This window comes from Tenrec ecaudatus, chromosome 13, assembly GCF_050624435.1.
Source record: "Tenrec ecaudatus isolate mTenEca1 chromosome 13, mTenEca1.hap1, whole genome shotgun sequence".
NCBI lineage: Eukaryota > Metazoa > Chordata > Mammalia > Afrosoricida > Tenrecidae > Tenrec > Tenrec ecaudatus.
This window is the reverse complement of record NC_134542.1, coordinates 135808546-135824770: the sequence shown is the minus strand read 5'-3', so window position 1 is coordinate 135824770 and position 16225 is coordinate 135808546.

The following is a 16225-nucleotide window of genomic DNA, read 5'->3' as shown; positions in this document are numbered from 1 at the left end:
CGGTCTCTAGCAGGTGTGTTCAAACTGGCGACTTTTCAGTAAGCAGCGAAGCACTTGACGACTGAATCGCCAGGGTATTATAATTGCCCCCCTCCCCCCCAAAAAAACATTCTACAAACAATTGGTAAAGTTGGAAGAGGATCCGGAGTCTTGGATGAAATCTCAACCATGGTCCATACCTTGATTTCCACCTGTGGAAAACTTGTGCAAAAGCCTTAGTTTAGCCATACCTGGTCTCAGCCTCACAGAAACGGGGAGATCATGGATTTGTGTTGTTATAAGTCACTCAGTTGGTGATCATTTCTTTTTAAAAAAAACAACGTTTTATTAGGGGCTCATACAACTCTTCTCACAATCCGTACTCTGATCATTTCTTAGGCAGCAATAGAAAACTAATATACGACCTGAGATGATTGTTTTAGAGACTGAAAAGATGATTCCAAAGTGCTTATCACAGAATCTAGCATGTATAAATGCTTAATCAACGTGAATTGAATCAAATGTCACAATAATTCATTTGTTAACTGAAAGGCTGGATGTTCAAATCTACTCAGGACTACCTCAGGAGACAGGCCTGATGGTCTACTATTGAAGAAAAAAAACAACAACAAACAAGCAGCCATTGAACCCCAGGGAGCACAATTCAACTCTGAGATACACGAAACGGTCGTGAGTTAGAGTCAACTAAATGACAATTGGCAGGGCTCAGCGCCTTCTCCATCGGGCTCACCGCCTTCTCCATCGGGCTCACCGCCTTCTCCATCGGGCTCACCGCCTTCTCCATCGGGCTCACCGCCTTCTCCATCGGGCTCACCGCCTTCTCCATCGGGCTCACCGCCTTCTCCATCAGGGTCACCGCCTTCTCCATTGGGGTTCTCCCTTTTCCTTGCTTTGTTTTGCTGCTGTAATTTTTAAGTATTTGAGTTTGAACAGATTAGCTCTAAGGAGGGTGGGGGGGTGTTCCACATAATGGGGAACCAAGCAAATTTTAAATAGAGTGTATTTTCCAGCTTCCCGTCTTTACACCAAAATAAAGTATTGACACGCCAAAAAAAACCAACCAAACAAAAAAACCACCACCACCCTATAAATGTTTGCAGATGATCAGATTTGACCAAATGGAGCATTGGCAGACAAGGTCCTATTCGGAGAGAGGAAGTTATGTATTGGGATCGTGGTTCAAGGCGGACTTGGCCAGGTGGGAATGGGCTTTCATGGAGTGTTCGTTGGTGCTTTGTGGGAATGGTGGAGCCATTTGCCTAGGCCCAGTAGCAGGGAAATTGTGGGGCAAGGGCGAGGATGAAGTGGATATGAAAGTAACAGAGAGAAGTTCAGCGAGGCTTGAACTGAATTAAAATCCAGCCCACTGCCATTGTGGAGATGCCAACGCACAGGGATCCTTTAAGGTACAGAGGGGTTCTGAGGGCGGACTTGAGCTTTGTTATGAAACTTTCCAGCACTCCAAATTCCCTTCATAACTTCCTTCCGTGTATGTGCCTTTTCCGTTTTCTTTGTTCTTTTCCACTGTTCTCAAGCTGTGTTGTGCCTTTCCAGTATCCTAACTGTAGTCTCTGTAGAATCAAGCGGATACGGTCTCTTAGAAATTTGATGAGAAACTGAAGAATTGTGATTAAGTAGAAGCCCTGAGTTATCAGAGAGGATGCGTTAGCAGTCATGAATAAGCAGGAGCCATAAGGAAGCCGATATCAGAAATAATCCTGGGATTTGGTAGAGACAATAGGAAAGGCAGCAGATGGAGAGGTGCTGAGTCACCGCAGTGAACTGTCTGTCACCAAGGCAGCATGGTGGTGACTCAGATGGGCGACCCAATCCATCAAGATGGGATGGATGTTCTGTTCCTGAGCTACTTCCAATGTCCATGAAACCTGACTCAGTGTTGCCAGAATTCCCAGGAGATTCTAATAGACCTTATTTCAATAAATATCTTTATAGTATCCCTTCCCCCATCGGTCAAATGAACCTCTGTTCTTTATAGTGAAAAGATCCTAATCAATATTTTAATAACAAGCTTGGCTAACCATTATTTAACGTGAATTATGTGCCAAACATTGAGCTACTAATTTTACATATGCTAGTTTATTACTTTCACCAATACTTTAGAGAGAGCAGCATGGATTAGAGACATTATCTTGCTTGCTTAAATTCTCAAAGATTTCCAGATAGAATTGGATCTGAGTTTAGATCTTTCCAACTTCAGACCCCTACTATATCAGGGTGACGCAAAAAGTATTGCTTCAAAACCATAGATACCTTAAAGAAAAATTTAGGATGTAACACTACCGTTTCTCAGCACATCCTTATTCTAAAGTTACATACTTCTAAGGGTGGTGTTTTCATCTCTCTACCCCTCCCCCAAAGAAGTCTGGGCTCTTAGTAATCTTTAAACCTGTAATAGTTACATAATCTGGTGTCAATTTGAGACTATTAAGAGAGAAGGGGTGGATTTTAGCCTGTCAGATTGCAGCTTGATGACCTCATTTGGAGGTGCTACAGAGATCAATAGCTCACTGGAGGCTGAACACACACACACACACACACACACACACACACACTCTCCCTGCTAGATGTTCCTGTTGACAAGTCACATGGAGCTACACTGATGGAGCCAGTGCTGTGGAGCCAGAGGAGCCACGTGGAGACCCAGCTCAGCACTGAGATGCTTCCACCACCCCTGGATCCACATGACTTTCCACCCACTGGCCTGTGATCTTCCTGCATTCTGCAGTCTGAAGAGGAATGTATCGACTGGCGTCGAACATATGGGCTAATATCGAACTTATGGGCTTGATCTGAATGGGGCTGGGGTGTTTTCTTAATATATAATTACTCTTTATATAAAGCTCTTTCTGATACACAGATGAGCGTCTCTGGACTTGTTTCTCTCGTCATCTTAGACGAACACAAACCTTAAATAAAAAAAAAAAGCTTCTAAAGTCTTAAAACCAGAAAATCATTTAGCTTAACTAGTGCAGAATAACTGCCTTGAGCCTTGTGCAGCAAGAGCTCTCTCTAAGGGATGAAACTGACATCTTGAGAGTTTGGGTGAGGAACGTAAAGGGTGGTAAGTTTATGTTAATGGAGAGGAACCACTCACAAAAGGAGGATGAACATGCTTCTCAACTCAAAGAAAGCAATCAATGCCTCTGGATTGTCCATGTAGACATGGTGGACTGGTGTGTGCTGTGTTGTGTGTATTCTCGACAACAACAACCAGATCAGATAAGTTATAAAAGCATAACAGTGTACTTGCCTTGCTTTGTTGCATGCTCTTGGATCAATTCATACTGTGAAAGAGAACACTGGAACTTCTGCTAAAATTAGAGTAAAGAGTATATTGAAGAAATGAAATACCCCGGAATTGGGTAGTACCTTGTAAGAATTCACCAAGGGGAAAAAAAAAAAAGAGGACCTGATGCAAAGGGCTTAAGTGGAGAGCAAATGCTTTGAAAAGGATTAGGGCAAAGAATGTACTGATGTGCTTTATACAATTGATGTATGTATATGTATGCATTGTAATAAGAGTTGTATGAGCCCCTAATAAAATGTTTTAAAAAAAAAGAATTACAGTCTTGGAACTGACAGGGACAGTTCTACATTGTCCTGTAGGATCACTAAGAGTCAGTATGACTCAATGGCAAAAAAAAAAAAAAAAAATTCACCAAAGTTCCACAGAGAATCCAGAAATGCTGATTGGTTAGCATTTACAAAATCATGCAAACCAGTGGCAAAACCCTTTAACATTATTTCTCTAGCCATTCTATTAGAACTTAAATTTCTGAGCACTGAGTTTGAGAAACAACAATCTTCACTGTTGTTAAGTGCCACCAAGTCGGTTCCAACCCATAGCGACTCCATGCACAACAGAATGCAACGCTGTCCCATCTTGCTCCAGCCCCACAATCGTGCCTTATGCCCAAGCCCATTGAGGCACCCACTGTGTCAATCCATCGAGTTGAGAGCCTTCCTCTTCCTCCCTAGCCCCTTCTTTACCAAGCATAGTGTCCTTCTCCAGGGACTGGTCTCTCCTGACAATATGACCATAGCATGTGAGACGAAGCCTCGCCATCTTTGTCTCTAAGGAGTACTCTGACCTTTCTTTTTTCAAGATAGATCTGTTTGTCCATTGAGTCCGTGGTATTTTCAATATTCTTCACCAACACCACAATTCAAATTGTTATGTTTTATAGTTGAAGCTATATGTTAATCTCTGAGTCTCTACATCAGCGGTTCTCAACCTGTGGGTTGCGACCTCTTTTAGGGTCAGACTACCCTTTCACAGGGGTTGCCTAAGAACATCGGAAAACACATATTTCCGATGGTTGGGAGTCATCACAACACGAGGAACTGTATTAAGGGGTCGCAGCATCAGGAAGGCTGAGAACCACTACCCTACACAAATTCAACCTCCATTGAATTCCTTCTCACCATTAACCAGCAACATGAAGTTTTGCCCTGAGGCAGAATGTATTAGAGGCTGGATGACTGTCACTCCCTTAGCTGCTCCTGGGAGAAGAGGCATAGTCCTTGGGAATTTGGAGGTGCCCTCAATGGAAATTGGGGTGCTAGGGTTGCATTTTCATGAGTCACATGTAACTGCCTAAGTCAAAAGACCGTGAACCAGTCTTGAAAGCTTGTCTGTCTTACAATCATGTGTCCCAACTGTGGTACCATTTCTGCTTCTGTCGTCCCACCTGTCACGGTGGTCTATTAATCTGCCATCAGTGATGCATCTGCGGCAGTTTCCTTTGCCCTCCCAGGTCTTCTTTAAGTGTCTGGTTCTCGGTAAGCCCTTGGTAACCATTTTCATTGGTGCTAATGGTCTTCCTCGTTTGGGTGATGTGTTTGTCTTTTGTTCCTTTTCCTGTCTAAGACTTAATAAATGTTCTCTTGAAATTGTACTTGAGATTTGGGGTCACTTTGTGTACCCTAAAATATTCTAAAGTTTGTGTCCTTTAACAGCATGTTCAATTTTGCAGGCCAGCCTGAATGAATGCTCTTCCTGGGTGCAAGTTTTGAGACAAAGGGGGAGGAAAGCAAGAGGGGGGTTTCTGGAGGTTTCCTGAAGTATGCTGGCTAGCTGACTTTTGAAAGTCAGCTCTCAATAAGCAGTAAACAACAACAAGGAACCTGGCCTGCATCTTTGGTAGAAGCATCTCCTTATGTCAACCTCTTAGTTCTGTTAAGCTTCTTCACAGTAACCAAACCAAACCCACATGCACTGCCCTCAAGTCTATCACAACTCAGAGTGACTCTACAGGACAAAGTAGAGATGTCCCTGTGGGATTCTGAGACCATAAATCTTCATAGAATTAGAAAGCCTCATCTTTCCCAAAGTGGAGTGGCTGGTGGTTTCAAACTGCTGGCCTTCGGGTGAGCAGCTGAACTTGAAATCCACTACACCACCAGAGTACCTTTCACAATATTTACAATGAGCCTGTGTGATAGGGTGGAACTGAGAGCCGTAGGGTTGTTTAACTCCGGTGGTGCTGCTGGGTAAGAGTTTATCAGCGAACTACAAGGTCAGTGGGTCAAACCCACCAGCTGCCCTGAGGAATAACCCGTAGGCTATTGGCTCCCATAAAAATGTACAGCCTAGGAAACCCTGATAGGGTGCTATGAGATGGAATCAGATTCAATGTCAGAGGTTTGGAATCTTTATGAAGGAACCTGAGGTAGTTAGTTTATTGGGCCAACCTGGCTGATAAACACATGTGGGGTTAATTGAAGGGCGGAGGATAAATGGCTTGGTGAGACTTGCCTTTCTAGTTCTCCAGTTTCTTGCTTTGTGATGGTCTGACCAGGATACAGCTGCCTTAGTCAGTTCTCTGCTTCAACTGACAAGGCTCACTTCCTGCAAGACATCCCCAAGGAGAAGCTGCATGAACCTACTCCAATGCAGCCCTGGGTGCTGGAGCAGCCTTGTGGAGACCCCTGTCAGCGCTGAGATGCTTACATATTCACTGACTCGGCTTTCCTCCTGAAGTCAGCATAATTGCATCTGCTTAGTGTGATGGAGGAGGACTTTGTGGATTGGTGTTGGACATATGGGTTAATGTTGGACTTGTGGGCTTGGGCAGCACTGAGTTGGGATGTTTTCTTGATGTGCACTTACCCTTTATATAAAACTCTCTCTTATACATGAGTTTCTATGGATTTGTTTCTCTAAAGTACCCAGACTAACACAGAACCAAATGGTCAAGTGCTTCCCCCCATGTAACCATTGGTGGGTTTGAATCACTGACCTTTCAGGTAGCAACTGTGCACTTCACCAATGTGCCACCAGGCCGGCTTTATACTGCTGGAGAACTAGTTTTGACACAGCCTAGGCGATTTAGTGAAAGATTCTGTGCACATCTCAATCGAGTCTATCAAATTAAAAAGTAGCACACAAAATCAGTGGTGAGAGAATGTAAATGTAATGAACTGGTTTGGGACGACTTGTTGCCCCAAATATCGAGTCCATGTCCTGGAGTGACAACCACTCAAATGGAACAAAGAATCTTTTGTTAGGAAGTTAGCTAACAGAGCATGGATAACCATAGCAATAAAGACAGTTTGGTGAATGCTGAACCCCATCCAGTTTCCAAGCAGCATTTGTACTAATTTCTCCAATATTATAAAGGGAGCCCTGGTGGCATGGTGAATTTTGAGCTTGGCTGCTAATTTCAAGGTCAGCGGTTCAAACCTACCACTAGCTCTGTAGGAGAAAGACGAGGCTGTCTGCTCTCCCCAAAAATGACAGCTTCAGAAACCCACAGGGACAGTTCTACTCTGTCTTATAGGGTCTCTGGCAGTCAGATTCTACTGGATGGCAGTGAGGTTTTTGTTGTTATTGTTGTTGTAATACCGTGAATTCCAAAATGCAAGTGAGCTATACTTCTTAAAATACATGACAGGCCACATGAAGTCCTAAAATACTTCATGTGGCCTGTCATGTATATAAAGCATAGTGAGTACATAAAAAGAATTCTATAATTCATTATCCTGACCTACTTTCCAGATGGCTGCCCCTTGTCAATCTTACACAATAACCAAGAAAGATGGAGGGGTCGATTTGACCCCAAGCAGAGTTCAAATAATAAATACTGCTCCAAACTCTTGTTTGAACCCTTGGGAAATAAGTAAAGCATATAACGGTAAGTATATAGATACTTCAACAAGATTGATTACACTTAAACATGGCTGACTCAAGCATCAATGATGGAGGAAGTCCTGCTCATAAACCTTGCTCATAATTCACAAGCTAGCTATTGATTAAGGAAAAAAATAATGTTAGTTTTCTTTTACATATCAAACTGAATTTTAAGAGATCAAGGCCTTGAGCATTTTGTGTGTGTGTGCGTGTGTCAAAGTCAACCTTTTATTCACAAATACATGTTTCTAAGGAATCAATATCAAAGACAGTCCTTTATTTATAATTGAGTAGATGCATGTAGGGTACATTGGAATTTACAGCTTCTTTAAGAACTTGAACAAAGTCAAATGTTAACATGTAGAGACCTTTGGCTTCTTGGCCCGGGGCAATGCTGTTAACACCAAACGTGCTTGTCATGGAGCCTGGAAGAGCAGCCAGTTTCATCTCCTGTGCATAGATATTCCACAAGCTGACCATGTGTCCATGTTCGCAGTGACCCCAACGTCTTCGACTTCCAATTCTGCCTCTGCTTCAGGGGCTCTTTCACAGGTTGAGCTGGGGTCCTCACCTCTGACACGACACTGCAGGCTCTATTCTCCAGCATGCAGGTGTCAAAACCTGCCTTCCTGGTGGGCCTTTGCTGATCACACGCGCACCAGTTTGCTTTGCTGCCAACCCTGCCTTCCAGGTTTAACCTCGTGGTGACTACTGCTCCCGTCTTCAGTGCGGCAAAGTGGGCCAATGATCCCACGCCCAGTTTCCGCAAGCTCCACTGCGGCCGGAGGAACAGGGCCCTGGACTTCGGGGCCTACAAACGGTGTCCTTGGTGGTCCACCACAGCAACAGCAGAAAAGCGGTCTTGAACATTTTTAATGAAACAATAATTATTAAACGTCTAGGAACAGACTGCATAGAATGAGCATATTTTTAACCCCAGAATGGTAAAATCCTAAGAGTAGCACCAGATTCAAAATTTTAACAAAAACATTAAAATACAAACAATTATACTCCCATTACAACGTGCCATGAAGAGAGTTGGGAGACAAGTGGCAATCTGGCAATACTTCTGATAAAGCATCATTTGCATTAATATAAAGGAAGCATTACAAATTAGTAGGAATAACATACAAATAGCACAGTAGGCAGACATGCGTAGGAAATGAGCAAGGAATTCAGTGGAGAAATTGTACAAATGACTAATAAGCATAGGAAAAGTTACTAATGATAAATATATACGTGGTTTTCAGAAGAATGTGATTTACAGCAAGGAGCTCAGTAGTGCAGTGGGTTACTCATTTGGCGGCTAACTGCAAGGGCAGCAGTTCAATACCACCAGCCACTCGTTAAGAGAAAGATGAGGCTTTCCACTCCTGTAAGCATTTACTGTCTTGGGAAACCCACAGGGGCAGGCAGCTCCACTCTGTCCCATAGGGTGGCTGTAACTTAGAATTGACTTAATGGCAGTGAGTTTGAAGTTAGAGTCTAGGTTTACAGAGGAAGCCTGTAGTAGTTATATGATCGTTTGTCAATTTGAGAGGGTTAAGAATGAAGGGGTGGAGTCAAGCCTGTCAATCAAGTCATAGCCAATGAGAGCTCTGTGTGAACATAGCCTTCTCCTGAGGATTCTGGGAATGCCTGTCTTCCTCCTTGGAGGTGGGTGACTCTCTCTCTCTTTCTGCTCACTCCCTGAGAGGCAACACACATGAGACACATGGCGCTGTGCTGACAGACCCAGAGCCCTGGGAACTGGAGGAGCCACGTGGAGACCCCTGCCAGCACTGAGATGCTTCTACCGCCACTGGATCCACAAGACTTTCCATCCACTGGCCTGTGATCTTCCTGTATTCTGCGTCATTGCATGTGCTGCATGAGTCTGAAGAGGAATTTATAGATTGGTATCAGACATATGGGCGAATATCAGACTTATGGACTTGATCTAAACTGGGCTGTGATGTTTTCTCAATATTCAATTGCTCGTGTATATAAAGCTCTTTCTTATAAATATATGAGTGTCTATGAATTTGTTTCTCTAGTCCACCCTGCGTAACGTAAAGTCTGAAGACTATTTTGAGCCTACACTAAATTCTGCCTTTGATAAAGCACTGGAAGCATTCATTGGTGTAAGGCAAGACCTTTGGAAGAGAGCTGCGTGGCCAATCAACTAGAAGATACCCATATTTGTGCTGACTCTAGTGAAAGGTAGCCCAACAGGATGAGGAAATTGCCTAGCATCATCATTACTATCACATGCAAGCAAACTTTTACTTAAGATAATTCAAACGCGGTTGCAGTGCAACATCGCCAGGGAGCTGCCAGAAGTTCCAGCCAGCTCTTCAGAAGAGGACATGGCGCTGGGGATATCACCGCAGATATCCGATGGGTCTTGGCTGAAAATAGAGAACACCAGAAAGCTGCTTGCTTGTGTCGTAATGACTTTGCAGAGGCATTCCATTGCGTAGACTATGACAAACGATAACTGACCTTGGGAAGAATTGGAATTCCAGAACCCTTCACTGTGCTCAGGAGGAACTTGCATAGACCAAGAAGCAGTTGTTTGACCAGAAGAAGGGACCCTTGCATGGTTTCAAATCAGAAAATGTGTGGGTCAGGGTGACATCTCTTCCCTGTCCTTATTCAGTCTGTATGCTGAGCCGATGAAGCGAGAAGCGGGACTCAGTGAAGAAGAATGCCACACCAGGGCTGATGTGCTCATTTACAACCCAGCACACGCAGACTGCTTGACCCTGCCTGCTGAACGTGAGGAGGACTTGAAGCATCTGATGAGGAAGATCAAGGACTGCAAACTCCAATATGGATGGCAACTCAATGTAAAGAAAACCCAAATGCTCACAACTGGACCAATGGGCAATACACAGATAAATAGAAAAAAGGTCGACGTTGTCAAGGATTTAATTTGGCTTGGATCCAGTCAGGTTCAAGGACGAAACAGGAAATCAAACATTCAACAAATATGCACAGGACCTCTTTAATGTGTTGAAAGCAAGGATGTTACTTTGAGGACTAATGTGCACTTGACCCCAAGCCATGGTATTTTTAATTGTCTCCTATATAAATGTGAAAATTGGACACTAAATAAGGAACCCCACAGAAGAATTGATGCATTTGAATTATGGTGCTGGTGAAAGCATTGAAAGTCCGTGGACTGCCAGATGAACTAATAAACCTGTCTTGTAAGAAGCACGGCCAGAATGTTCCTTAGACTAGAGGATGGTGAGACTTTATTGCACAAACTTTGGGCGTGTTTTCAGGATATATCAGGCTCTGGAAATGGATCTCATGATTCATAAAGGAAAAGGGGCAGCAAAAAAGAGGAAGACCCTCAACGAGACGGACGGACACAGTGGCTGCAACCATGGACTCAAACATAAGAACAATTGTGAGGATGACCTGGACCCGGCTGTGTTTTATTCTGTCGCACTTACAGTCCCTGTGAATTGGAGCAGGCTCGGTGGCACCGAACAACGATAGGAACAGGGTCCATATGGTATCAGTCATCCATAGCCCAACCTAGGTGGTCTGAGGGCCGTGAACCGATCTAATCTGAAACAGTGAGCATAGCCCAGTCATGGTCCCTCTATCACTTCTGTAGTCACACCTGCAACTCTGATCAGTGGATCTGCCACCAGTCACGGTTTTGTGATGGTTTCCTTTCTTTGGACGCCATTACGACTTCATGTGAGGCTCTCCCTCATCTGAATAATTTTCCTTTGTCACTGCTTTCTCTTTGTCCTGTTTAACACTTAATAAATGTTTCTCCACAAGTTATATTTGTATTTGTGGACTCCTTTACCCCTGAGACGGTGGAGAGAACTGATGTTGAAGTGAGAGGGACCTGAGTATGAACGTTGCCTTCGCTAGAGGTGTGGTGAGATGTGAACCACTCCACCTACCTGAGGAGCAGGGTCTGCACCAAAAAGAACAGCTGCTTTCTACAACTACTGTACTCGTTTATAATATTTTTGCCCAACTATAAGGGAGGAATGAGAAAAGCAAGTGAGTAGCCTGGCACTCAGGACTCAATAAACAATCACTTCTCCTCCTTTCACCTTCGTGCCCTCCCTCACGCCCTCCTCCAGATTCCTTGCCAGCTCCAGGTCGGCTGAGGAATTATTAAAGAGGGGGGTGTCCTGCTCCTCTTTCATGAAGTCCGGATGTGGGTAAAGCTTCAGAAGGACTCTCAAATCAGAGAATGTTATGTGAACGCAAAGAACAGAGAAGCGGCAGACATCAGGTTGTGGATGGCTGGTAGCATCAAGATGATGAAATGAAAAAATAAACCAAACAGGATTCGGGGTAGCCCTGCACCAGAATTACAAAGGAAACCCTAAATTGTGCACAGTTAAGCACTCAAGAGGGCACACACAAATAAAATGAGGTCTGGGGTCAGGAGAGCAAATTAGACAGATGAAGACTGTGGGGACACCGAGACTAGTGGTCTTACTTTAAAATGTTTCTTAAATTATCAAAGCGATACCATGTTACTAAGACTTGGGGAAGAGCATAAATCTGACTTGAACTGCTGAAACTTGGTTAGTGGATCCCGCCGATGACGTAGGCTAGACCTGATCTTATTTCCAAATATCCCTGTGTTTTTGTTTGTTCGTATTAGTGTGCCTCAGAGGTGGTGTGTCATTGGCGGTCACCCTCTTGAAGCTGCGTTATCTGCTTTTCTGTGATTCAGTACATGAAACCCAGGATTGATGGACCTATAGGGACAAGCAGAATAGGGGTTTGGGGAGGGGACACAGTGGGGGGAGGGAATGGTAAAAGGAAGAAGATGTCAAGGAGACTCTGTACAAAAAGAATATTTGGAAATGGTGGTAGCCATTGTACAGTTTTACTTGATGTGATTGAAATATGGAATGATAGGTGTATAAGTCCCAACTAATAATAAAAAAGGGGAAAATAAAAAGAAATATGAAAAAAAACTTTGGGAAGATAAAAATATAGACCTAAAAATATAAAGATCTCCCGCCCCACCACCACCCCCTTCTGAGACTCAGTTGATTCCTGTAGGACTGAATAGAACTGCTCATTAGGGACTCTGAAACTGTAAGTCTCCCTAGGAGCAGCCAGCCTCACCCTTCTCCTGAGGAATGGCAGGTGTGTTTGAACCACTGACTTGGCAGTTAGCAGTCCAATGCGAAGCTGACAGCCACCAGGACTCCTAGTCGTGTTTTCAACCTTGCTGAATTGCAAGCCTCTTCCTGGTTTCATTTAATGGTTTATCCGAAGTGAAGTTTCCATAAATGGATAACCTCCACTGTGGTCAAGTTGAGTAACACAGACTGGAACCACTCCCTAAGGGTTTCCAAGACAGTACATCTTTATGGAAGCATGCAGCAGCATCCTCCTTGTCCGAAAGTGGATGCAACGCTTCACATGTTTGCACAGAGAAACAATTTCCAATGTTTGCAAATGACTGAAACTGAGAGGGGAGTGGGGAAAAGAAACAGAAAGAAAAACAGGCTTTTCTAGGATAACAATTACAAGCAATGGATGTAAATAAGGTTTTAGGAAAGGGGAGTGAATAATAATCTAATCAAAGTATTGGATAGAGCAGTGGTTCTCAACCTTCCTCATGCCGCGACCCTTTAATACAGTTCCTCATGTGGTGGTGACCCCTCACATCAACCATACAATTATTTTCCTGGCTACTTCACAGCTATAATTTTGCTACTGTTATGAATCAGGGGACCCCTATGAAGAGGTTATTCAACTCCCAAAGGGTCACGACCCACAGGTTGAGAACCGCTTCTAGAGAAACATTTTCTTGGATCTGAGGGTCTAGAAGCTGAGAGTTTGAACACCCTCACCACCACCACCACCAACACACACACACACACACACACACACACACACCCCATACCCTGCCATGGCTACACAGAAGAAAAGTCTGGCTTTTGGTGTTCGTGAGATCACAGTCAAGCAGCAAAGACCTGCGCACAGAAACCGGAAACACAGGGGGGAAGTGGGGAGAATGCTTTCACACTGTGGCCAGTGCAAATGTCACATAGTAAATGTGTATGGATTGTAGAATGAAAAACCAATTTTCCCCTCCCCCTAGAAGGGTTTACTTTAGAAGACAGCACTGAAGCTGCAGCTAGGGGAGAGGGACATGTCTGATCAGAGCACACGGGAGCAAATGAAGGGGGAGGAAGAGAGAGTGAGCACATCCTGGTCCACCAAGCCTGGAGGACGATATCCCTACTCCGAACAGCCAATGCACAGAGTGGACCATATGGCTGATCCCACTATGAGACACGACGTCCCTCTCTGACCCATGGCCCTACGGGGGACAACAATGGAGACTCAGTGTCAGGATTGGCCCCGTCTGACCCCGGACACTGAGGCAAACCACTAAAGGCATGCGACAGAGCAACGTGGGGAGCAGAGCAGGGAACTCCTGAGGGAGTGCAAAGGATAGACTTTGGAGCAGAGTGTGGCACCCCATTGGGCTCGACTGGAGGATACTCCTAGAGGTCAACAGCAGACCTTGAACTATTTACAGGTTTTTCTTTTATTTTTCTTTATTTATTTTGGTCTTTGTTTTTTTTGTTGTCGGTTTGCTTTCGTTTGTCGCTTTGTCTTCCTATGTCTTCTTTTGGTTCATATTATTATCTCTACAGGTCTATCTAGATAAGATGGGCTGGATGAACAGTGTGGAGTAGAAAACAAGGGGACCAATGGTTCCGATGGCACATGGGAGAGGGGGCAGGTGGGGAAAGTAGGTGGTGTTGACCAACCTAGGGACAAGGCAACAGCAAGCGATCCAAAATCAATGGCAAGGAGGGTGTGAGAGGCCTGGTAGGGATTCAGCAAGGGCAACGTAACCTAGAGAAATTACTGAAACCCAAATGAAGGCTGAGCATGATAGTGGGACAAGAGGAAAGTAAAAGGAAATAGAGGAAAGAACTAGGAGGCAAAGGGCATTTATAGAGGTCTAAATACAGGCATGTACATATGTAAATATATTTCTATAGGATGGTGGGAAAATAGATCTACATGCATATATTTATACGTTCAGTATTAAGGCAGCAGGTGGACATTGGACCTCCACTCGAGTACTTACTCAATGCAAGAACACTTTGTGCTACTAAATTGGCATTCCATAATGCACACCTTCCCAACACGATTTCTGAAGACAAATGTGTGCATAAGCAAATGTGGTAAGAAAGCTGATGGTGCCTGACTATCAAAAGATAAAACGTCTGAGTTCTTAATGGCTTGAAGTTAATCAAGCGGCCATCCAGCTCAGAAGCAACAAAGCCCACAAGGAAGAAGCACACCAGCCTTTGTGACCACTAGATGTCGAAGGGATTAGGTACCAGGCATCAGAGCACAAAAAAAATCATATCATTGTAAATAAGGGTGAGTGAAGAGTGGAGACCCAAAGCCCATTTGCAGGTAACTGGACATCCCCTTACAGCAGGGTCGCGGGGAGGAGAAGAGCCAGTCAGGGTGCAGGGTAGCAACAATAAAACAAACAACTTTCCTCTAGTTCTTAAATGCTTCCACCCCCACCCCCACTATCAGGATCCTAATTCTACTTTACAAATCTACTAGACCAGAGGATGTACACTGTTACAGATAGGAACTGGAAACACAGGGAATCCGGGACATATGATCTCTTCAGGACCAGTGGTGAGAGTGGCCATACCGGAGGGTGGAGGGAGAGTGGGGTGGAAAGGGGGAACCGATTAAAATGATCTACATATAACCTCCTCCCTGGGGGACGGGCAACAGGGAAGTGGGTGAAGGGAGACGTCAAACAGTTTAAGATATGACAAAATAATAATAATTTATAAATTATCAAGGGTTCATGAGGGAGGAGGGACCTGGAAGGGAGGGGGGAAATGAGGAGCTGATACCAAGGACTTAAGTAGAAAGCAAATGTTTTGAGAATGATGAGGGCGACAAATGTGCTTGGCATACAATGGATGTATGTATGGATTGTGATAAGAGTTGTACGAGCCCTCAGTAAAATGATTTAAAAAAAGAAACAGAAAGGGAAATTACGAAAATGATTTTATTTACAATAGCACCTAAAAGAATAAAATTCCTGGGAATGAATTATCTAGGATGATGAATTATCTGCTTATTCAGAACAAAAAACATTGCTAAAGGAATTAAAGAAGGCCTCAGTAAATGGAATGACACCCATGCTCACACACACACACAAACCAATTTGCTCTGTAAACTTTCACCAAGATAATTTTTTTAAAGATTACAGCCAAGGTCAATAACACACAGGATTTATGAGTCAGAGTAGACACAATGGCAGTGGGGGTATATCTTTTTTCCCCTCTCTCAGAATATCTCTTTCATTGTTGTAGGAATATCTACATCGCCGCATCTAACAGTTTAACCTGCTTCATGGATACAAGGTGCGGTTATCAGTTACATTGATCAATGAATTTTTGTTTTATTTTTGGATGCCATTACTGTCGTGTTAACTTTAAAAGCCTTAAGATAAAGGCAATGTGTACACATGTAGCCCCCAGTCAACAGGCCTGTGAGGCTTAGCTGACAAGCACCATCATCTGCTGCATTACACCTTTGCCTCTCCTCCAAATCCCAGACCCCGTGCTCCAGAAGCAACCACGTTCAAGTGCGTCACAGCTTTCGGTTTTATAAATTCTCCTGGTGGTGATGTCCCGTCTTTGCACAAGAGTCATATCTCTACTCTTTTTGAGGTTTTTGAAAAATATTTCTACACTTATTTTAAAAATCAAACAGACATAGTTTATCAGTGTACTTCCTCCCTTTCCTGATCGTTCACTTACACCAGCACCCTCGCAATGTGATGTAGTGCTATTTTTAACTTCTCTATTCTGATTTTTGGTAATGCACTTATTTCAGTTCCTCTTTGTGATTTTCTTAATATATATACCTTTACTTCCTGTTCTTTCCATGGTAACCTGTCTCTCTTACTCCCTCACTTTATTTTTATGTATTTACTTATTTTTTACTCCCCAACTTTAGATAGCTCCCTTCCTCTTCATTTTGCTCTGTTCTCACTTGCCAAACTCTCACACTGATTTTCTG